This window comes from Anser brachyrhynchus (assembly GCF_964034855.1).
Source record: "Anser brachyrhynchus genome assembly, chromosome: 3".
Taxonomy (NCBI): Eukaryota; Metazoa; Chordata; class Aves; order Anseriformes; family Anatidae; genus Anser; species Anser brachyrhynchus.
The window spans coordinates 66,520,965-66,543,654 of record NC_137696.1 but is presented as its reverse complement, the minus strand read 5'-3'; the positions used below and the strand labels follow the sequence as shown (position 1 = coordinate 66,543,654).

Genomic DNA, 22,690 nt, shown 5'->3' with positions numbered 1-22,690 from the left:
CAAGTGCTGTCGTTTAGGACTGAACATAAACCTGGACTTTTCATTCTCTTGCATTTATCATGGTATCTTAAAGTGCATTTTTGTTTGTTTGTTTGTTTGTTTCTTAGTCCTCTCAGAAAGAAAAAACAGGATATAAATAATTTATTTTAAGTAATGAGTTTAAAATCATCCTGAGATTTTGAGGTAAGAAAGTCTCTTAATATTGTTCACTATTCACAAAACAGTGTGGGAAAGTACAAGTTTGGAATGGAAAGTACCATATCCCTTCATCACAAAAGTAGGATCAAAGGAGAAGTTTTTTTGAAAACACTCAGCAGTTGTTGTAAGTGTTGCTGAAATTTCTTTCAATAAAAGCAGGTTGAGGGGAATACTTATGACTCCATGTAAATCCAGTTTCCTTAGACTTCTCTTAAGCATGAGGATTCAGGATCAACACCAAAAACCACTGAAATCCCCATGGAACATGAGTTAGATAGTCACAAAGATTCAGAGGCTCTAACAGGGCTGCTGTGAGGTTTCCTGTGCTTGAAACAGGTGTCAGTTGTAGATGTTCCTGTGCCAGCCTTTTGGGGCAAGTGAAGCTTTTATATCCAGGACTTTCTAAACTTGGTTATGTGAAACAACACCAAATGCAAGGTGGTCTGCACCTCTTCCCTCAGGCTAGGCCAGCTGGTTGAGTGGGTTGTCCAAGCACAGAGCATCCTCATGGCAAGGCATGACCAGAAGCAGGACCATGCTGGAGAGAGTGAACCTGTACTGCCATCAGAAACAGAGACTTTTCTAAGTTAATTTCCCAGCCTATGCCTCCATCTAATCTCCCCTTGCTCCAAATGCCTCACAGAATCACAGAATCATCTAGGTGGGAAGAGACCTTCAAGATCACCGAGTCTAATCTCTGACCTAACACTAACAAGCCCTCCACTAAACCATATCACTAAGCTCTACATCTAAACATCTTTTAAAGACCTCCAGGGGTGGTGACTCAACCACCTCCCTGGGCAGCCCATTCCAATGCCTAACAACCCTTTCAGTAAAGAAGTTCTTCCTAATATCCAACCTAAACCTCCCCTGGCGCAACTTTAGCCCATTCCCCCTCGTCCTGTCACCAGGCACGTGGGAGAATACACCAACCCCCACCTCGCCACAGCCTCCTTTAAGGTACCTGTAGAGAGCGATAAGGTTGCCCCTGACCCTCCTCTTCTCCAGGCTGAACAATCCCAGCTCCCTCAGCCGCTCCTCGTAAGACTTGTTCTCCAGACCCCTCACCAGCTTCGTTGCCCTTCTCTGGACTCTCTCGAGCACCTCGATGTCCTTCTTGTAGTGAGGGGCCCAAAACTGAACACAGTACTCGAGGTGCGGCCTCACCAGAGCCGAGTACAGGGGGACAATCACCTCCCTAGACCTGCTGGCCACACTGCTTCTTATGCAAGCCAGGATGCTGTTGGCCTTCTTGGCCACCTGAGCACACTGCTGGCTCATATTCAGCCGACTATCAACCAATACTCCCAGGTCCTTCTCTACCAGGCAGCTTTCTAACCACTCAGACCACTCAGATGGCTTTTCCAACCATCTTCAGACTTCCAGATCTAGAGGAACACTTTGGCTGCCGCCTAAAAGCCATGTCTACATAAGCTCCCCCAAGCCAGCCAATCTTCTTCCCATGACCTGACAGAAAACAGCAATGTAGGCTTGTAACCAAACTAAAGCCAAAACTTTCAGCCCAGTCCTTGACCTGAATAGTAAGTGAGGATCTGGATCCTGGCATTTATATGTGATAGTTTATATGCAGCCGAAGTAAATACCGTAGTCAGAGGTTATGGGGCTAGATTTTGAAAAGCCCTGCATAAAGAAGAGATCTCAGAAAAGCAAATTTAAATAACATTAATGTCAAGAAAAGGAATTCTGATTGCTACATTCTTTATCTGTCATGACTAGACAGGTGAAAATCTATGATAGCAATTTTGTCTTTAAGGTCATTTTCTTTTTTCTTTTATTTATTTATTTTATTTATTTTTATTTATTTTTTTAACAGGCTCTGTACTAATTTCCCTCACAGAATAACTAACAGAAATATGACCCTTGTGCAGCTTTTGTAGTTAATTCATTAGGTCAACTCCAACCACTAAGCCCTTTGTCAGGTTATTTCTACTAGTGATAAGAAGCCAGGTAGATGAGCCTATTCCACAAGGTCTCTTGGCTCTACCGTTGTTAAGTGAAATCTGCCAGGTGTGGATCATTTGACCTTTGCTATATAGGAAGCCTGAGGAGCTATGGGGAGTTGCCTCACTAGGGGAGTTTGAGGCTTGGGTTCTCTGGGGTGCTTTTCTCTTGTGGTGAAATGGACTCAGTGTTCACTAGTAGGTTGCTTTTTCTTTGTGTTTTCTACCTTTTCTGTGAAATAGTTTTAGAGACTCTATGAGCTAGTTACATTGGTGGTGCCTTCTCAGTACAGTAAAACGCTGGTGGTACTACTTCACTGTGAAGCAGTTTGGAAATCATTCAAGTTTAGAAGCCAGCAGGTAAGTGTTTCTGGGCTCTACGGTTGTTTAACGTTGAGGAGTTTGAGTACTTTCTTCACCTTGTCTGTTTTCAGAGAAATTACTTAGGTGGATTCTAAGCTCCTTTCCCATCCCTTAAAAAAAACAAAACAAAAAAACTCAGAAGCTCAAGTGCATACAGGTAAGCCTGACTTTGAAGAACATTCTTAAGTATTTGGTAAGATTGAACAACAGGCTGTTTTAAAATAGGTGCCATAATGCGAATTCAAATGTTTCTACTTACCCGAAGGCAAAAGATGTGGATAGATATGGGTGGCATGATAGTTAGTTCCATTAAGTGGAAATAGTGAGAAGGTGCTGTTCATGAAAGAAATGCTGTTTTCACAATATGTAAGTGAAAAGCAGAAGGGAGAAAGTTTCTCCTCTTCCCTACAGGCCTGGGTCTCAGCTGTGGAGGAACTTTCGGAAGAGGACCACCAACTTAAATACAATTGATCTTCCTCCCCACCTGTACAAATAAGTGTCTCAGCTATCGGGGTAAGCATCCTTCTGTGCAAGGAAAATAACAGACTGGGTACACAGGCAGTGGTGCCACACAGTGGTTTTACCGATGTGATGACGGGGAGGACAGGAGAAAAATAGATGAACAATCTACCAGGAAAGCTAGATGTACCAGGACGTGAGCTGCAAGGGGGGGGAAAAAAAAAAAAAAGGAAAACGGGGTTTTCTGGGAAGATTTCTGCTCCAAATTGGAGTGGGCAGTGCTGGACATAAAGGACATGCAGGTGCTCGAAGAGTCCAGAGAAAAGAGACAAAGCTGGTGATGGGTCTGGAGAACAAGGCTTACGAGGAGCGGCTGAGGGAGCTAGGATTGCTCAGCCCAGAGCTCTGGTCCCCAGAGCTCTGGTCCCCAGAGCTCTGGTCCCCAGAGCTCTGGTCCCCAGAGCTCTGGTCCCCTAACCAAGCAGTGAACTGTTTATTTAGCTTTGAAGATGCTGGAATGGTCTCTGGCTTGAAAAGATCGTCTTCCCAGCCATTCTCTAAAAATTGTCTCCTAGGACTAAAATCTCAATTTCTTTTCCCTTACATGAACATCCAGAGAGTCATCCTCCCTTCTCAGTTAACTTCCGTGCTGCCTAGTCTAAAGTTTTTTCAGTACTCAGGCACGTACCTCAGATTCTCGTATTGTGAGAGGGATTGCACTCCCATTATAGAATATGGGAATCCCATTTTTCTGTCTTAAGGGTGAATGGTGTAAGGGACTTATAAATCATTGCAGATTGTGGTTGTTGTCAATTACATTGTAGTTGAATTCATGCAAGTACCTTTTACTGTTTCATCTTCTCTTTCATTTTTTGTCTGGTTACTACTCAGTATTACATATTCAGTTAAATGTCCGAAGAAAACATTTTTTAATTTTAACAACATTTGTTTTTTCTTTCTCTAGGTCTGCCGGTAGCTGACAAGGTATAAAGATATGCTTCTCTTTTTCATTCTTGTGAAGTTAGGGGTAGTGCCCATTTAAACCGTGACTGAGGCTCTGCAATGGTGCAAGTGTATCTTACTACTTCAAATTCAGTGATGCAACCTGAGTTTACATCAATTAACTTTCTAGGATTCTACCAATTTAAAGCTTTTGGATAATGACATTTACTTGAAAACATTCCTATAGGTTTATTTTCTTTACTTACATTTGTTTGCCATCTCCACCTCATTCAAAGCAGTCAGGACTGGTTTACTTCTCTCTTCTCTGGAGATTTGCACAAGGAACCATTGTTAGAATCAGAATCCTGATCTAAGAGTATGATGAAAAATGTTGCACTCCAAGTTAGAAATTGGAGAGGAAAATGTTCATGTATACATAAGAATTGTACTCAAACAGCTGATCACACTTTTTCTTACACCTGAACAGATGCTTACACCTTTTAACTTTTAAACCTCAGAAGCAACCGGTAGTTTGCATAAACCCATGCTGACTGGGCCTGATCGCCTGGTTGCCCTACGAGTACTGCATGATGACACTCAAGATCATCTGCTCCATGAGCTTACCTGGCACTGAGGTCAAACTAACAGGCCTATAGTTTCCTGGGTCAACCTTCCGGCCCTTCTTGTAGATGGGCATCACATTTGCTAGCCGCCAGTCGACTGGGACCTTCCCTGATAGCCAGGACTGCTGATAAATGATGGAAAGTGGCTTGGCCAGCTCCTCTGCCAGTTCTCTCAGCACCCTCGAGTGGATTCCATCAAGCCCCATCAACGTGCATACATCTAAGTGCTGTAGCAGGTCACCAACCGTTTCCTCGTGGATTGTGAGGGCCACGTCCTGCTCCCCATCCCCTTCCACCAGCTCAGGGTACTGGGTATCTAGAGAACAACCGGCCTTGCCGGTAAAGACTGAGGCTTAGAAGGCATTAAGCACCTCAGCCTTTTCCTCATTTCTTGTCACTAAGTTTCCCCCCGCATCCAGTAAAGGATGGAGATTCTCCTTAGTCCTCCTTTTGATGTTTATGTATTTATAAAAACATTTTTTGTTATCTTTAACGGCAGTAGCCCGATTGAGCTCCAGATGAGCTTTGGCCTTTCTAATTTTGTCCCTACATATCCTTACAACATCCTTATAATCCTTCTGAGTGGCCTGCCCTCTTTTCCAAAGATCATAAACCCTCTCTTTTTTTCCTAAGCTCTAGCCACAACTCTCTGTTCAGCCAGGCCGGTCTTCTTCCACACCGGCTCATCTTTGGGCACGTGGGGACAGACCGCTCCTGAGCCTTTAATATTTCCTTCTTGAGGAGTGCCCGGCCTTCTTGCACTCCTCTGCCCTTCAGAACCTCCTCCCAAGGGATTCCGCGAACCAGTGTCCTGAACAGCTCAAAGTCTGCCCTCCGGAAGTCCAAGACAGTAGTTTTACTGGTCCCCCTCCTGACTTCGCCAATAATAGAGAAGTCTACAATTTTATGGTCACTCTGCCCAAGACAGCTCCCAACCACTACATCTCCCACCAGTCCTTCTCTGTTTTTGAACAGAAGGTCAAGCAGGGCACCTCCCCTAGTAGGCTCACTAACCAACTGCGTCAGGAAACTATCTTCCACGCTCTCCAGAAACCTAGACTGCTTCCTCTGAGCTGTATTGCATGTCCAGGATATGTCCGGGAAGTTGAAGTCCCACACGAGGACAAGAACCTCCTTTTATCAATGTCAGCTACAAGCAGTCTTAGTGCCAGCAAGTAGCCTACGCCTTTGCCTAGCAGCAACTCAAAGCCTCATCTCTCCCTTGCTTTGCTCTTAGTGACAGCTTGACTTCTTGGGAACCTGTGCATTAGGATCAGAACTGATCCTGTTTGAGCGGCCCTTGGCTGGCTGAAGTTGCTTTTGGACCCTTTGGGGTTTGGAAAATTAGGTAGTACCCTAGAAGAGAGACAGTGCCATTATGGTGTTCTGTAATTTATGCTATGATTTCTGAGTGGCTCTATTCAGGCTAAAACTTAGGAGGACAGTGGCAGACAAACAGGAAGAAGCCTGAGAAGAATGCAATAATTCTCTTGGACCTCCAAGGAAGTTTGGATTGAGCTCAGGTGTTGACCAAAGACATTTGGGGAAGGATTTCTTACCTGAAATTGTTATTTACATTGTTTCACCAACATGTTGTCTGGATTGGTCAGTAATATCCTTGCCGACCTTGCTTTCGTCATAGCTCTTCCTCTGACTTCATTCTACTTCCTGCTGTTTCTGTAGAAAATCCCCCTCAGAGCTGTTCATGAATATGGGAGGTCCCCACATTCCATGATGAAGGGGTTTGCTAATTAAAGAGACCCACTCCTGACACTCATCCTGCAGCTTCCAATACCACAACCGCTATTTTTGTTTGGTCCTTTTGAAATCCACGTGGGTAAACTGTGCTGATTCAGGCCTCCATATGAAATTTAATTGTAAAAAAAATTCTACAATAAACATTTTTGCCAATTACTTAACACATTAAAACAGGCAACTGTATGAAGTTGCAAGAAGCTTTAGTAACAGAACACAATGTATTTCACTCACAAGCTCCATAACTTACTACCTAGTAAAGGAGGTGCTGTGATTAGAAAGATTTCAGGTTCAAAGAAGATGTCTTTTCCTGAACTTAATGGCAAAATTCCTATTCTTTTTTTGTGGATCCCAGAACAGATCAGGCTTTGTTCTAACTTTTCCTCTTGGTACATCCTACCAAGATCTAGAGATGCAATCAATTTATATCCCTGTGGAATGATATAATTTTCCATGGAATATCAAAGTATTTAAAAGTATTTCTCCTGTAAACCCTATTAGCAGGATTGAAAACACCAATGAATCAGGCAAGATTTCAAGAGTAAATTTCTGCATGTCTGTGTAAGTAATGAAACTACACCATTTTTGCCTCATTAGTACAACTTCACCATAACTCCTGCTTCTCTGCATCCCTACTTGCTCCAGGTTTTCAAATGAGTCATTTCCACTGCATGTCTTTACTGTACTAAGAGAGCCTTATAAGTTATCCACCTGCAGCAGAGTGGCACGGAGCTCACATCACCAAAACCTGGTAGGACAACACATGCAGTGTGCTTTCCAGCACATTTAGACAGCAGAGAACACAGTGTGCTCCTTACCAGAGCATTTTAAAACCATTACACCTCAGTAAGCAGACTGTGGGTACTGTGTAAACAGTCTATGGTTCTCCTCAGTTCACTTAGCTCTGGATTTGCATACAAGACAATGGTGGAAGCCTGCTACTTAAAATGAAAGAGTATGACAGCACACACATGCACACACACACACACACAAAACTCGGAAGTCCAAATATACTGTCTGGCCTCACTGGTATTACTCAGGGTGTAGAAACTTGAAGCACTTATTTTGTATTTACTGCTTGAATGCAGTCATTACTGGCATTCCATTCCCAAATGATAAGTGAAGACATGTGATTCATCTGGCATATGAAGATCCCTGGGGTTTGAGGTAGCCTTGCAGTTTTGATGCTAGAATCTTATCTAGGCATAAATGACTGCTGACTTCATGGTTACTGGATTAGAGCTTTTTGGGAGAATTCATTCCTCTTTCCCTATTCTTTATTAAAAACAACTATTTCCTAAAAGTCATTCCCATGTAAAACAAATTTGTAAAACATATCAGGCTAATGTTGCATCTTTGTATGTGGGAACCACACTGCTTTATCTTCTCCCTATTCTCGTCACAGAGATCCCGTGAAGAAAACTCTCCTGGAAGCCTCATGGGAGACATACTTCACCTCTGCTATTCATGCTTTTCTTTTGAGCAATAGCATGGTGGTAACTTCTGACAGCAAATGGAGGCATTTTACTTCTATGGAGGAGCAGGCAAGATTTACACCTGTGCGTGTTAATAACTGGCTGGCAGACGAGGGAGTTTACAAAATCCTAAGGAATTTATGATGCCCACATAAACATCATTCAGAGTATGTCTGAAGTCCTGTCACATGGCTCAAATCAAAACGCTAACCTTTTGCAATATTCAAAAATACTTGCCCCCTCAAAATAATAAAATACACCTTCTCCATAGCACCGTGGATCATACAATATTTTTGTTTGAAGACTGAGAAACTGTTCATATACAAATAGTTGTACCTGCTTAGGAAGGCACAGTTATTGAAAAAGACATTTAAAATCTTTTTAGAAAGCTATTTCAGACAATTATATTTTTAATAAGCTCTACTGTTTAGTCAGGTGTTTTGCCAAAAAGCAGATAAGCATAGTGAAGTGGCTCAGGTTAAATTTGGCTATAACTATGCATTTATATTGAAAGCTGCGCTTCTTCATCAGGGAAAGAAATAAGAGAAAGCAGAAATTCTGACTGCCCACTACCTACTGCTATTATCTCTCCCTCCCCTTCTAGTGCCAAGGATTTGTGTTGACAAAAGCATGAAGAAAGACTGTGTAAATACCTTCCATTTACAAATAAATAGAAAGGCATAGATACCTCTTCAAAGGGCAAGTCATCTCCTGTTGGATGGCTGTAGAGGGGATGAGAGGAGTTACCTTTTAGAAATGTTGATTTATTTCCAATTGGTGTAATGGGCAGATGTGGTTATTAGCTTAAATTTACACATTCTTTAAATATTTCAGTTCTTTGAATGGAAAATCTTTGTATTTTTTGGTGACATCTTATCAACAAACTCATGAAGGAAGCTTCAAATTTATAAGATCCTGACCCAATCCCATTATTCGGCAAATGCTTCTTTCCATTGGTTTCTTTTCCATGATATCTCAATAAACAATGTTTTTTCTTAGCTCAACCTCAAGATACATGGAGAACATTATTACTGGGAAAGGCGAAAGTTTGTTTTCCAACTATGGACTCAAAGTGGGCTGAAGGCAAGAGGTATCACAAGGCTGGAGCCAAGCAGTGCTAGAAAAGGCTAGGCCTTTTTTTCTCTAAAGGATTTTCTCTCTATAGAGGGGATAACATGTGGTACCAGTGATTTTATTATTTGATTCCCACAAATAGAGCTTATGCTGAGATATCTGTACTGTAAAGGTTCCTTACTTCTTCCTCATAGCCCTCGCACAAGACAACCACCCAAGTTATTCTGCACACTGGCTGGGACTCTCCGTCCTGACCTACTCCACAACCCAAGTTACATCATCTTGAAAGGCTTCCTCTTTTATATCATTTATTTTACCTTCCAGACTAATGAATTATATGCATCTTGAAAGAAAAAATCTGAGCTGAGAAATGTGGAATGTAATGTGGAAAAGAGTCTTTTCCTTCTTTTTGTTTAGCAGTAGTTCAAAAAGGGACAACAGCAGATGCTTGAGAGCCAGCCAGATGGAGCAAGTACTGTCTAATGTGTAATGGAACTGAGGTGGTTTTAGCATACCACACTCATTAGGTACTTTTAACATCCTGCACCTCTAAGTGCTGCAGTCTAATAACTCTTTTGCACAGTGCTCTGAAAGAAGCTATAGTGCATTTTGACTCAATGAAGTTTCAGTAAAATTTTTTTTAAAGACATCTATTTAAGAACTGAGGAATATTCTTTATAAGAACTCTTTAGTTTTGTAAAAATGAGCTTTCACAGGCTTGTTTTCTTACAGTCAAATTGTTTAACTAAAAAAGCATTTGTTTTGTACAGCAAACTGAGTGTATACTATCTGCAAGGCTGTGGTAGCTTGCTGGTCATAGTAAACACTACCTCTGAAGATGGATGGAAACCAGAAGTTACCTTAGTTTTGGCATGAACATGAGTAAGTTTTCTATATTTTTCCTGTGACTTCCTACAAGCTAAAATGTGAATGACTGTATGTTGGAACACTTTGAAAAATACGGTGATTATCTGTGAGATAAGAAAATTTTATTCCGTGTATTCTTAGCTCAAAGTACCTGAGAACCTCCTCCTCACTGGGAGAAACTGGTACATCAATATTTGTTACAAAACAAAAAATATTTATTTTTAACCTGCAAAATGCCATTTGATTTAAAGAAAATGCAGAAAAATTAAGCAATTTGGAAGGAATTCAAAGAAGACCAGGAAAAAAAAAAAAGCAAGGAGAAATTGTTTTCTGAGGGATCCCTATTAGTGGATCACTATTTTACCACAGATTTTATTTTATTAAATCCAGGAGAGCTGTAGGCAACCACAGGAACCCACTCATACAGATCTAATTTAAGACCAAAAATATAACGGGGAATACATACATGTTTTACAGCAAGCATATAACATTTTTGAGGGTGTAAACATCACAGAGGTATGATTTAAGCATAAGTGAAATTAACAACATGAGCTACAAGAAAACACAATAATATTATGAAAAATTTCCTACTGATTACATCTAAGGAGAATTTTTGGCTCTGGAATAATCTCCTGAGAAAACAATGGGAGCCCCTGTTGTCTGATTCCTTTAAACAGAGCTGAGAAAAAGCACTGGAAAAACATAGCTCAGAGAACAATAGTTTACTAGGAGAGCAATGGAAAAATGAGTACCGTCTTAGATCATTTAATCTGCCCATGACTTACGACTCTGTGAAGCCATACAGCTGCCTTAAAAATATGTTACTGGAGGCCTAGTTCATTGCATAATAGACATCCGACTAGTACTTATTGAGAAGCACACTGAAAAATATTTAGAGACGCTTTTTCCTGCAGAAAATAGCAATGTCCTTCACTAGATATTTTACTTTTTCCTTCACAGTTTACATAGAGGTTTTTTTTTGTTGCTTTTTTCCTCCCCTTCTGTAAAATAAGAGACTGTAATATTTTTCTTACCAGACAAGTCTTCACTGATTGAGGAATTTGACACACAGCTTTTAAACAATATTCCATTCACACTACAGGTAAGTATCTCTCCGGTATTTGGGATCCTAAGGATCTTAACTGCTGAGTTGAAATACATCGGATGAAAATTCCGAGGAAGTGGCAATTTGAAATCTATTTCCTTGTAGGATGGGAGATATGAATACCTTGGTGACAGGGAGCAAGTCTTGATATTGGGGTTCAAATGCTAATCAGCTACTCGTCTTCAGGAGCAGCCTGTGAGACAGCAAGCAGAAGACACTTGTGTTGTTGGCATATAAGGCCAAATCTAGGGCAGGAATCCAGTCTGCTGCCATCATCATGGATGTGGCCTTGCAAACTGAAAACGTCACACCTCCATCTCTGCTGAAAGATACTCAGAAATGAAAATACAAGGGCATGGTGCCCTGGGGTCTTGAGTAAGGCTCTAATACCAAGGAAAGCAGGGAAAAGCCAAAATCTCAGAGAGCGCTCCGGCAAGGGAGAAGTCCCAAAGCAATGTGAAGATGAGGTACTGACTCCCAGAGCTCTGGCGTGGGTGAGCAGTCTGTCCTCAAAACACTGGGACTGGGCTACAGAACCCCATACACTAACACCAGGTGGTCATTGGTCTAACATGAGGGGAAGCTGCCAGCACACTCTCCATCCTCCTCACCTCTCCTGCTTCTCCAGCAGCACCCTTCACCCACCCTCTGGGACTGCTTGCAGCGCTTTGCTGCTGGTGTGAGCTTGAAGGTGGAGCAGACTCTGAGACGTGTCACACTTGGACCGGTGCCATGGGAAATCACTCAGAACAATAACAAGCCGCCACTTCTTCAGTGTTCCCTTGTTGCATGGTAACTAGCACAACTAACAAATATAGATTAAAAGAAACTCATGGTAATGGCTATGAGGCATGCTATTGTACTGACACCATGCTGGCTGTTAAAACATTTAGGAAGATCAATACCTGTATCTCTACAGCTTACTGGTGAATTTGTTTTAGGCTGCAGCCGTCTGCCTGGAGGAAAGATTCATCTTAGTATTTTGCTCTTTGATTTGGAGAAAAAAAAAATAATTGTGGTATGAGTCAGTGTTTATAAGCTAAGGCTGAATAAATTACATCTACAAAAAAAAATGCATATTTTTTACACTATAAAATTAATTACTGAGACAACCTGCCTATATATATGTACATAAGTATATATATAAATAATCTATATAATATTAATGCGTATAATTAATGTAGTAATAAGCACATTAAGACAACAATATTAGAACTGTATGCATTGTATAATGTATTATAATAAACAACATAAAATATATAACAATTCAAATATGAAAGATAATGTATTTTATATAATGCAGTATTAATATAATACAATATGACTAATGTACATTATACATAAGAATAAAATGTTAGTGAGAACTCCAGCATTCTTTGTACAGGGTGAGATTTCTTATTTGAAATGCAATTTTGAAGGATCTTAGCCTTCTGTAGTGAAGTTAGGAGCCTAATGGAGAAATCTCAGTGTCACGCTTTGTGACCTGATGTTAGGAACTGAATTCAGGTGATCATGATGCTATTCTGACATCAAGACAGGTGTGAGCTACAGTTCAAAGAGCAATTGCTGAAAGTAATTAGCAACTAACAGCTGTGCAGTGGAGTGAGCTGGTCCTCTTAAACTAGTCTAAGTGGCTAAACACCTAAATATGAAAGCAAGATAGTAAATCAAAATCAGCACTTAGAAAAGAGGAAAATGATAAGGAGGGTACCAAGTTGTGATTACATTTATTCAGTATAATGCTTCTCAGTATTTCTGATGCACATAATAGAGAATTATGCTGCTAGTTTATTGGTGCTGTAATTATCAATTTGTCTCATATAAAGGAAAATAAACTGATTTACATAAAGGACAAAGGGTCTGATGGGAAATGAGAGAAATTAACAACTCTTTCAACAGAAATATAACCAAGCACTGAAAGAATAGTGTTCTATAGTTTGCGAGCAGTTCAGTCCTGCAGTTGAAGCAGTTGAAGGACTGCTATCTGCTTAACCAAATGAACTTTCTCAATAGTTAAGAAGAGTCAACTGGATTTGGCAGCTGGTAATGGAATAACCAGAAATACATCACAGATCAACCCCCATATAGCCTTCACAAAACCTTTATTTCTACCTGCATGAGATCAAGATAAAGGTTATTACCAATAAAATACTTTATTACCAGTAAAATAAGAAGCAAATTAATTGCTATGGTTACTTCCATTTGTCGGTAGACAGTTCTATTTCATCTAATGATATCTATACAGGATTCAAGTTGTTTTTTAAAATTGAACCATCCTGTCTGAAAACATCAGTAAATACATGAGCATAAGTCTGACTTATTCTCCATTCTTCTCCATCACTTGCTATTGTTCTGTGATACAACATTTCATCAAGTAATCTTAAAGAAAACTCCATCTTATAAATGTGCATTCTCCATTTTTGTCCAATAACATCTCTATAATGAAATTATTTCCTTCTGACAAATAAAGCATCAATGCTTTCAGGAATTAAGATATATTTATGGGGTTACAGCTTTGCAACTACAATGCACGGAGCTGTAGTCTTCTTTAAGATCTGTTCAAAGATTTTGTTTCACTTGATATTGTCTTTTCTGTTGGTTTTTGATTGGGTTAAATTATGGTAGTCACACAGAAAACTAACTTTACATTCCTTAATTATAATTTAAGAAATCAAAGAAAACTACAGTTATTTCTGATGTGCAAATCATCTTAAACAGACACAGAAGTCATTGTGAACTGTAACAAAGAAATACAAAAACAGGCCTGGACAAAAAGCAGTGAATAGTCCTACAAAGTAACAGCCTGGTAGGTCTGCACAAAACAGAGCACAACATAGTCGCTGGCTCTCAGCACATACACCAATGGCCCAAGATTTGATGAACCAGAAAGCATTGTAAGCACCTTGATTTTCAGTCATATAGTTAGGATTTTACAGACATTTCAAATGTACTATTAAAAAATGAATTTATTTTCATCATAAGTTCTTCTAAAAGATATTATAAACTATCATCTGTGAATGACATGGATAACTGAAATAGCATACAAGATGGTATCTACAAAATAACATTTTGACTCCTTTTTATGTAGCAGTGAGGTGTATGATGGTAGTATATTGTTGAGAATAAATACATAAATAAAAGGAAAGTAATACATGCCTGGAAGCTTGACAACAGAAAGCCTCAGACCTTATCCTCTAGATTCAGAGTATTTGTAGATGTTGCCACTTTTCATTACAGAATGAAGGTGCTAGCTCCCCAGCATCTGAAGTTGCGTTACCTCTCCAGCATCCAAACTTGCGTCTCATTCTCTTCCCGTGGGATTTCTACCTGCCTTGTGAGAAGAGGTGAGCTGGGCCCAGAAAACCAGTTCTGTTTTTCCATTTTTTTATGCTGAAAGTATTTGTTTCTCTGATGCTTAGGAAATACACACTTTGACTGAACTTCCTTTCCTATAAAAGACCTCAGTGTACAACTTATCTGTTCCTTCCTCTTGCAAAATATTTTGACTTGTGATGATTAGAGTGGCTCAGAGAGAGCAACACAATGTTTGCCAACATTATATCTCTCTTCCCTCACCTCCCTTCTACCCTTAAGAAAAGAAGCTCATCTTTCATTTGCTGTTGATGTTGATAACTTAGAAATCTGGAAATATTTCCAAGGTACATTGAATACTCAGATATCATCAGTTCCTTCTTAATCTTAATCTAGCAAAGATCTTGTGTTCTAAGTACTATCTCTTGAAGTGTATATGTTACATTCATGCTTCACTATGTGGCCTGGTCTTTTCCTGGATTTCAGATCAAGCTTGACCTATGAAAACATATAAATCATCCCTACAGAAAAAGGATATCCTTCTCCCCCTATTCACACAGCTGTGATCAGTACAGTCTTTTGAACAGAAGGTCCCTGTCTGTAAGGGAAAGGTGCTCACTACAGCAGCCTTCTGGAATTCACTGGTGTCCTGGGCCCCCAAAACTTTAATAAACTGATCTTCCATAGGTAACCCACCTTGGTAAAAAAAACGTTTGAAGAAGATTTGACTTTGGCTAGGAGGTAAGGAAATTTAGTCATCCTGTATGTGCTGAGTTTTCATCGGTTGACTGTATTCCAGAAAGGTCAGACATTGTTATTTACTTGGGCTGACTGTTAAGTCTCTCACACAGGGGACAGGCAGTTAGGGACCTACCCATACGCCTGAAGAAGTCACCTGTGCCATTTTAGAGGTTCTGTGGTACCTAAGACATAGCAGAGATCTATGTGTAGGAGAACCATGTTATTCTGAAAGAGCTGGATACCAGGTGGGACGTTTTCACCACTTTCTCTAGAAGAGTGAGGGCTCCAAGATATTCCCAGTCAGAGCTGCCAGCCCAACACAGTCCACATAAAGGCAACAGAGAATTTAAAAGTGCATGAAAACCTGTAGTTTAGGTACCCAATTGGCACACCTTTGAATTCTTTCACCTTGATCCCTTCCCTTAAGGGGGTGGATAACTGGGTATCTTGCATCTTTTCTTCTCCAGTCCCTAAGGTGACTTTAAGGTTTTCTATCTGAACAGTTTGCATGACTTTGCACACTCAGTTCTGAAGAGTAATTAGCCCCACATCTCAGGTCATCTGTCATGGGTCTTCCACGGACCTTTATTTTTACTGGGCATCTCATTCTGTGACTGGCTGTTGGGGTAAAGTAGGTGTTGTCTTTGTCATGCATGACAAAGTTGTTTATTTATTTAATACTGAATTCTTAGACTCCAGTACCATTGGTTGCCTTTGTTCTTTGTGAGCCAAAATATACCTTACCACTTAGAGACTAGGGTCATTCATTGACCTTGTGCCAGGAGAGGAAGAGAGCTTAGTGGTAGAAAGTCAGAAGATGAGTTATTTGGGTGACTTCCTCCCTCCTCCTCCTCCTGTGCTTCTCCCAGTAGTGGCTCCACATGGGAATGGGTGTAGGCGTAGGAACACACTGGCACATGGGAGCAACCCTTTCCAGGAACAATGTCAGAGTGGGGTTACCTGGGGCTAGATTTTCCAACCTTAATTCTGATTCATAGTAGTTTGGGTCAGGGTAAATATAATTTTATTTGTAACTAAATAGGTGCACCAGTGTGCACCTCCTCAAAGCTCCTCTGCAGTGCCCGCATAGTGAGCCCCAGGCAGTGCCATCTAGCTCAGAATAATAAACAAACCATTCAAGACCTTTGTTTGCCTGTGAGTCATGAGGGGGCTGCTCACTGGAGTATTAAGAAAGATAAACATATGGCAAAACTCTAAAGACTATTTCTGGAAAACTTAACTGAAGGGAACAGCTAATCCATTGTTCAGAGTCTGCAGAGTATTACAAGGCTGGAGAGAGCAATGGAAGCAGGAAAGAAGAAAAACACCAACCACCCAAAAATCTGAGAGATCAAAAATTCAGAATGGTTGTAATTACCCATGCAAGCACAAGGGCTTTGCGGGAAGAGGGGTTGAGTGACACAGGGGACTTGCGGGAGGAATTGGATCTGTGCACAGTCATAACAGGAGTCAGTTGTTATCCGTCTCCTCTGGAAGTAAACAGGGAATATCATACATTATTTGTTTTTCCAAGGGGAAAAAATATTGGTTAGAGATGAATAATAATTATTTACTGATTCCAGTTAGTAGAAAGCCAGTAAGTCATTTTCCCCATACAGTTCAGCTGAAGGGTCAGAGGGAATATTGTACCTGGAAATGCAAAGGCCTTAGCTTTTGTTGTCTGCGTGGTTTTGTTGAAAAGGAACATCTCTTTCCTTTTCACTACCCATTCTATTTTCTGCTGTTTTAGTACTTTCATTTATTGCTTTAAATGAAAACATCAGAGATGCACTCAAAAGCTTATGACATATCATGAGGTGTTGCTCAGGAGAAGCAGTGCCACAATCACAGTGTTTTCTGCGGTGCAGACATGATCTCTATCCTGGTGAGCTCAGGAAACCTCCAGGGCAGACCTTGAAAACATCTGTGTGGCAGCTCTGCACCTTGTATAGGCTGGTGCAAGGCTGTGAGTCCCTCTGCTTTTTTTCTGCTATATAGAAAAATAATATGAAGCCACAGAAATTTAATAAAATAATCACAGGTTTTCGGTTGTGAAATATATCTTCCGAGATTTTGTTGTTGTTGTTTTTAATTATATCGGTTTCAAACTGTGTGGGGTGAAACTTACCCATTGGGCTCTTAACAATTTACTGGGCTGGTACTGAGCTTCAGACAGCAGCTAGGAGAGACAGAAGCAGGACAGTACTTTCTAGTAGCTCTTAACACAGGCATGCACTTGTGAGTTGGGTTAGGATTGAAGCCAATAAGTAACACCAAACTGGAGGCCTTTGCCCATCCGTGCTGCCCCTGGTCTCAGGCACACACAACCTCCAGCCATGGCCCAAGGGTGTCCTCTGCCAGCTCTGCTGGCTACAGACTGGGTCTGCCTGCCAGCCCCACCATAACCTTGCCTGAAGTCATGTACTTCAGCTTGTAACCATAGTACTATAATCCTACTTGGCTTTCATTAGCCTGAAGTCACCTGTTGGCTTGAGTCCTAATGTTTGGCTGGGTTCACTCAGAGGCCTTGCTTTCAACCGTGCCAGCTACATGTAATAAAAATCAGATATGGTCTGTTGTCTCCAAACTTCTTATTAGTGTGAAGCTTCCTAACCATCTCTTCTCTCATGCCAGTGCCAGGTTACTTCCCTGTCTCACCCCACAACATTAATTCATCTCAAGCACTCCTGTAGCACAGTGGTGCCTAATTTACCAAGCCCTGACAGTAAATATGTTTTGTGTTGGATTGATACCCAGTCCCATACCAAAGCGATACACTAGTCCAAATCCTACACGCAGTCTGTGACTGTTTAGGACTTACCCAACTATTTCATGAGCTTCAAACCTACCCTCAGACCTCTGCTTCCTTCTAGTTCTTATCTAACATAACTACGGGCAGTAGGTATTTACTGAAATTATCCAAAACTATCATATGATGTGCTCTACCAGCTTCAAACTGCCTTACATCTAAACTGAGGTCTAAGACCTCATACCTCATAACCTAAGCTCTGAATGGTCTACCAGTAGGTCACCTACAGTTTATCCCTTTGCTACCCCACAATCACCAAACAAAACACATCATTAAAGCTTTCACACAGGCACATACTCCAGACACAGACAACCTACTGGCTCCAAACCCCAGCCCCAGGATGTTGTTGGACATAACTGTGTTTCTAACCCTTTTCTCTTTATTAGTCCTAATCCTATCTGCAGCTTCATCTGCTAGCTCCAACAAAAAGTTGCCAATCAGCCAAGTGCAAGCATTGTCCCAACATAGCTTCTTGAGCTGTCAAAGTGTGATGTCGCTCCAGCTCTTTGTGGAGGTCAAGATTTCACAAGTCTCACTTGATCTGAATTATATTTCAATACAATGGAACAAAAAGGCAGTACAGACAGCAAAACCATCTCTATTCAAAATGGAATTTGCAGAAGGAACACTTAGGAGAAGTCTGCTATACAAATAATCCAGATTTGTTCCTATTCTGAAATAGCATAGCTGCAGTTTCAAGATTTTCTCCCTATCTACCAGGAAGGCTTAAATTACTGTTGTCTGGTTTCCTAAGGAAAACTATGTTTATTACTGACCTGGCCTGTCTTATCACCTCTGGTATCTTTTGAATGCATTCACTAATTTCAACCTGACTTGTCACAAACTTTAAATTCTCAAGTCTGTGAAAACTGTTTAGAAGTGAGGAAGCCAAATGAGTTCCTTGCAGGAGCAGAGGGAGGCAGAGCTCAGCCGTAGGAGGTTTTGCCTGGCAGCAGCTGCCAATTTGGTCGGAACAAGGTCCAGACAAGAAATCAACACTTTTTTGTTTCTAGATGACCCATAGTCTGTACTGTCTCAAGTCTGATATGGCTATTATACGACACATAAAAGGGGGAATGGAGATTGGCAGGGAAGAATGGTGAAGGAATAAAGGAGATGATTAAACTTAGGAAGTTTGGTTTCATTTATTTTGAAGCTCAAAGTAACTTTTTTTGGGAGAAGGTAGGGGAGTTTCAGTAGGCATAGATCAAGACTGTAAGGTAACTGTGACATCAGAGGCTGTGACTTAAAAAAAAAAAAATCATGAAATTTTTTAGGAGTGGGCAGCATTGAACAGGACTGCAAACCAGCAGTAAGAACTGGTTTTATTTTATGAACCCTAGCACAGTGCAGACTGTCCTTATTCAGGGCTTTTACATGCATCTTTTATTAGTAATCTCATTTTATATTAGAAAACTAATAGTAGTAGAAAAGAGCAAGTAGCTCTTGCTCCACTCTCATACTATGATTACCTAAGGTCTTTGGAAACACAGTGGAGGGAGCAGGCTATGCAGCAGTATTTGCATCTGAGGTTCTGGCATGAAGCACTAATGGCACAGGGCTCCGTGATTCTGCTTGTGTGAGTGGCGTCCTCTGACAAAAATAGGCAGGCTCTGCTGTCTGCAGTTTGCAGAGAGCAGCCGAGGGAAGCAAAACAATCTTCCGAGGTGGTCGGCCAGCAGTGGCCAAGGGTGGCTGGAGGGGGAGGAAATGCTGAGTAAAACGTCTGCAGAACCGGCAGAAATGCCAAGGGGACAGCATCCCTGCCTCTGACGAACAGTTACCTTCAGCTGCTTCCTCTCTGCCGACTGGGCTTCAGGCAGGGCTTTTCTCTCTCCTCCAGTGACGATGGCTTCTCCCCTCCTTTCATTGGTCTGCCTGCGTCTGCGTCCCTTTCCTGTGGAAACTGGAGATATGGGCAGGAGAAAAGACATATTTGGTAATGTTTCTCTTCAAAGCTTCTTTTTCACTAGGCTGCCTCAGCTGCAAAATGTTAAGGGGAAAAAAAAAAACTCTTGGAACTAATTCCAGACAGACCCTAATGCCTACAAATTTGTCTAAATAAGCCAAGTCCAGAAAGGCAAAACATGAAGAAGGTTCATTATTTGACTGCTAGACACACCAGTACTTAAGATCTTCATATTTCAGACGGCTCGTCTTTCATATCCTCCCTCATCCTGTACTCCCACCCTGCTCACTTCTTACATTTCCCTTCAACCCCAGTAACTCCACTACATTTAAAATTGTTTATAGAACATATAAAATACAAAAATATTCTTTAAAATATCTGTGTGGAAACAGTCTGTTCATCTAATCATGTGCTTGGTGGAGTTATTTGCAGATTCCCCTAATTGCTTCACCTAGTTGCTTGCCTGATCATTTTTCTTCCTTCCCAGAAAATCCGAAAGAGCTTTGTTGATCTCTTTCTGTTTTGTTTTGATAACAGTTGAATGCAGGGATACTGTGGAGTTTAGGATACTGGGAAGATGTCTCTGACTCATTCTTCTGTCACAGCTGTTCTCAGGGCAGGAGGTGGAGTGACGGAGATCAGTTTCGAGGTTTCCCAGGGAGTTACTTCTCCCCCAGATATTTTAGAGCATCATAGAACTTCTAAATCAACAGACATGATCCCTAGCCAGAAAGAGGGGCAAATTACTTTCTGTTCCTTCATTACACATCCAAGATACCCCTGGAAACCTATACAGGGCAAAAATGTTCACAAGTTGTAAATTTATCGTTAAAACCGTTGTTTTAGCTATTGCCAAACCAACTCACCAAATTCATCCAAAGTCACTGACCAGTTTCAGCAGGAAAAGGATTGTACTTCAAATATTCACAAATGTACAGGAATAAAGATAAAGAAGATACTTTCAAGCTACCCAATATTTTTTTTCAGTATTACCTATCACACTTCTGTTGCTTCTCACATGATTTATGAAAGTAATAACTTTGCTTTCTTGTTCCAAACAGGATTCAACATTCTGAAATGTTCTATCAGTGGATATTTGAACATAATGGTGCTTCCCTTATTTTTTCAAGACTTGGTCATTTGTCTCTGAGATGTAAATTGAATACAGCTTTTAATGCCAAAAATAGCTATTCAAACATGTAGTCTGCCCCCCATATAATGCAGACCTTAGGATTGGATTGGCTTGCAAATTTTAGACTTCTACAGAACAACCAAGTAACCATCTGCAGCTGCAAAGTTACATAAAACATAGTTTTTTCCTTCTTCTTCCAGTGGGCTGATGAAGAAACTGTAGTCTAGAAATTATTTTGTAAGAATACTGTTTATGGTATGAGTAGAACAGACAGAAATACGAGAAAAGCTACGGGGCTGCCAAAAATCTCATTTTTTGGAAGAGCTGCCCTTGGGCTTTGAGAAAGTACTGTAGGAAAAATGTTATTTAAGTGAGATAATTTCTGTCTCACTACAAAATAATTATTCCCTGACACTGAAAATATTTTGCAGCCCCCCTCCAGCCCTCCTTGCTAGGGACAGGCAGTGTGGCTTTGCCTCTTCTTTCTTGCTTGGCAAATTCCTTTCTCCAGCACAGATTGTAAAGTTTGGGGAGCAGCTAAAAGTCCCACGTTGTTCCAAAAATCTGTCAGTTTATGGCTGAGCTAAAATCCTTTCTTATTTGTTACCCTCATTAATTTCATTTTATAGGGCAAGCAAAATGTATGGTATTTTCTCACTTTTCCACCCTTCAGTTGTAAAATGCCTTTTTATCTGTGTATAAGGCTATCCATAACTATGACACTAGGGGATGCTAATGGTAGCTATGCCCCACTCGCCTTGGCTGCTAGTTACACAGCAGTGGCTGTGACACCTCCTCCTCCCCTTCACTGTATGGTTTGGCAAAGGATCTGTGGACCTACTACTGTTGAAGTCAGAAACAAAATTCTCCTTTCTTTCTGAGGTAAGAAGGCTGGACCAGCCCAGATTCTTCTGTGCAGTTAAATGTCCCACAAACAATGGTACTTTTATAAAAGAAAAACAGTTTCTTGGGAATAAATATTGATACCTCTCATTTTTTTTGCCTCGTGAATCATCATGTCACTCATATTCTCTTACTCCGCAATCCAGGGTCTATCCCACTGCATACTGTGTTTCAGACAATCTGGTCCACTGAAGGCAGGGGAATCATTCAGCATTTACAGGGGTGAAAAACACTCAACACATGTTAGTGGAGTATAGAATGTAGACTTTTGTGCATATAGGATGTGGTCTGGCTCATATACAATACCAACATATGAGAAAGTCACATGAAAAGCAAAAGTGAGGGACAGGAAGCACCTGCTCTTTTGGTGGCACTCTCAGGTTGTAGCAGCAGGTTGAGAGAAATGCTTATTTCCCTCTACATGTCACTTGTGAGGCTGCACCTGTAGTGCTGGGACCAGTTTTGGGCTCCCTCCATTGCAAGAAAGACACGAACTTGCTAGAGCAAGTCTACTGTAGGTCCACCAAGCTGGTCAGGGACTGGATCAAACAATGTGCAAGGAGAAATTAAGGGAAACACATTGTTCATCTTAAAGAAGAAAGGTTCAGGAATATCTGACTGAAGTCTACAACTAGTTAAAAGATGAATGGAAAGCAGATGGAGCCAGAATCTCTCTGGATATGCACAGTGACAATGAGAGCAACAGTCAGGTTGAAACAAATAATCAAATTTACAACACACATGAAATACTACAGTATGAAAAGCATGAAATACCTCTAGGGAATGGAAAGTGGTGGTGTCTGGAGACATATCTTGAACTCTCAGAAGACACTGGTGCCTTTGGTTTACCTAAATTTGACAATAATGTACACAGATGTAAGTAGAGCTCCTTGTTAAATGGTGTATCTTAACATGGACTTTCCAAGTCACTGGAAAATAGGTTAAATTATTGAATGATGTGTTTAAAAACAACAACAACAACATATTTGTACTGAAAAATGTTCTTAAAAATAATCCAACAAGGTCAAAATAAATTTTTTTATGACTGATGCTGTATCTGTG

General features: G+C 40.7%; 3 long non-coding RNA genes across 5 annotated transcripts; 2 read left to right on the top strand and 1 right to left on the bottom strand.

Moving 5' to 3' along the window:
• Nucleotides 1-1,839: 1,839 nt before the first annotated feature.
• LOC308191450 lies at nucleotides 1,840-4,472 on the top strand. 3 transcript variants are annotated; one of them, XR_013948004.1, is made up of 4 exons: nucleotides 1,840-2,519; nucleotides 2,594-2,679; nucleotides 2,934-3,035; nucleotides 3,946-4,472. It is a non-coding gene; the product is annotated as an uncharacterized lncRNA (long non-coding RNA). The 3 variants fall into 3 exon arrangements; XR_013948005.1 differs by lacking the exon at nucleotides 2,594-2,679 and having other exon boundaries at nucleotides 1,847-2,357; nucleotides 2,448-2,519; XR_013948006.1 differs by lacking the exon at nucleotides 2,594-2,679 and having other exon boundaries at nucleotides 1,864-2,519.
• A 3,084-nt stretch (nucleotides 4,473-7,556) lies between these two features.
• Nucleotides 7,557-12,191, top strand: LOC308191452. The gene is made up of 3 exons (XR_013948008.1): nucleotides 7,557-9,732; nucleotides 10,755-10,819; nucleotides 10,928-12,191. It is a non-coding gene; the product is annotated as an uncharacterized lncRNA (long non-coding RNA).
• Nucleotides 12,192-19,237: 7,046 nt separating this feature from the next.
• Nucleotides 19,238-20,946, bottom strand: LOC308191453. Its single transcript, XR_013948009.1, has 2 exons — nucleotides 19,469-20,946; nucleotides 19,238-19,379 (listed from the first exon to the last, which is right to left on the bottom strand). It is a non-coding gene; the product is annotated as an uncharacterized lncRNA (long non-coding RNA).
• Between the last annotated feature and the right edge of the window lie 1,744 nt (nucleotides 20,947-22,690).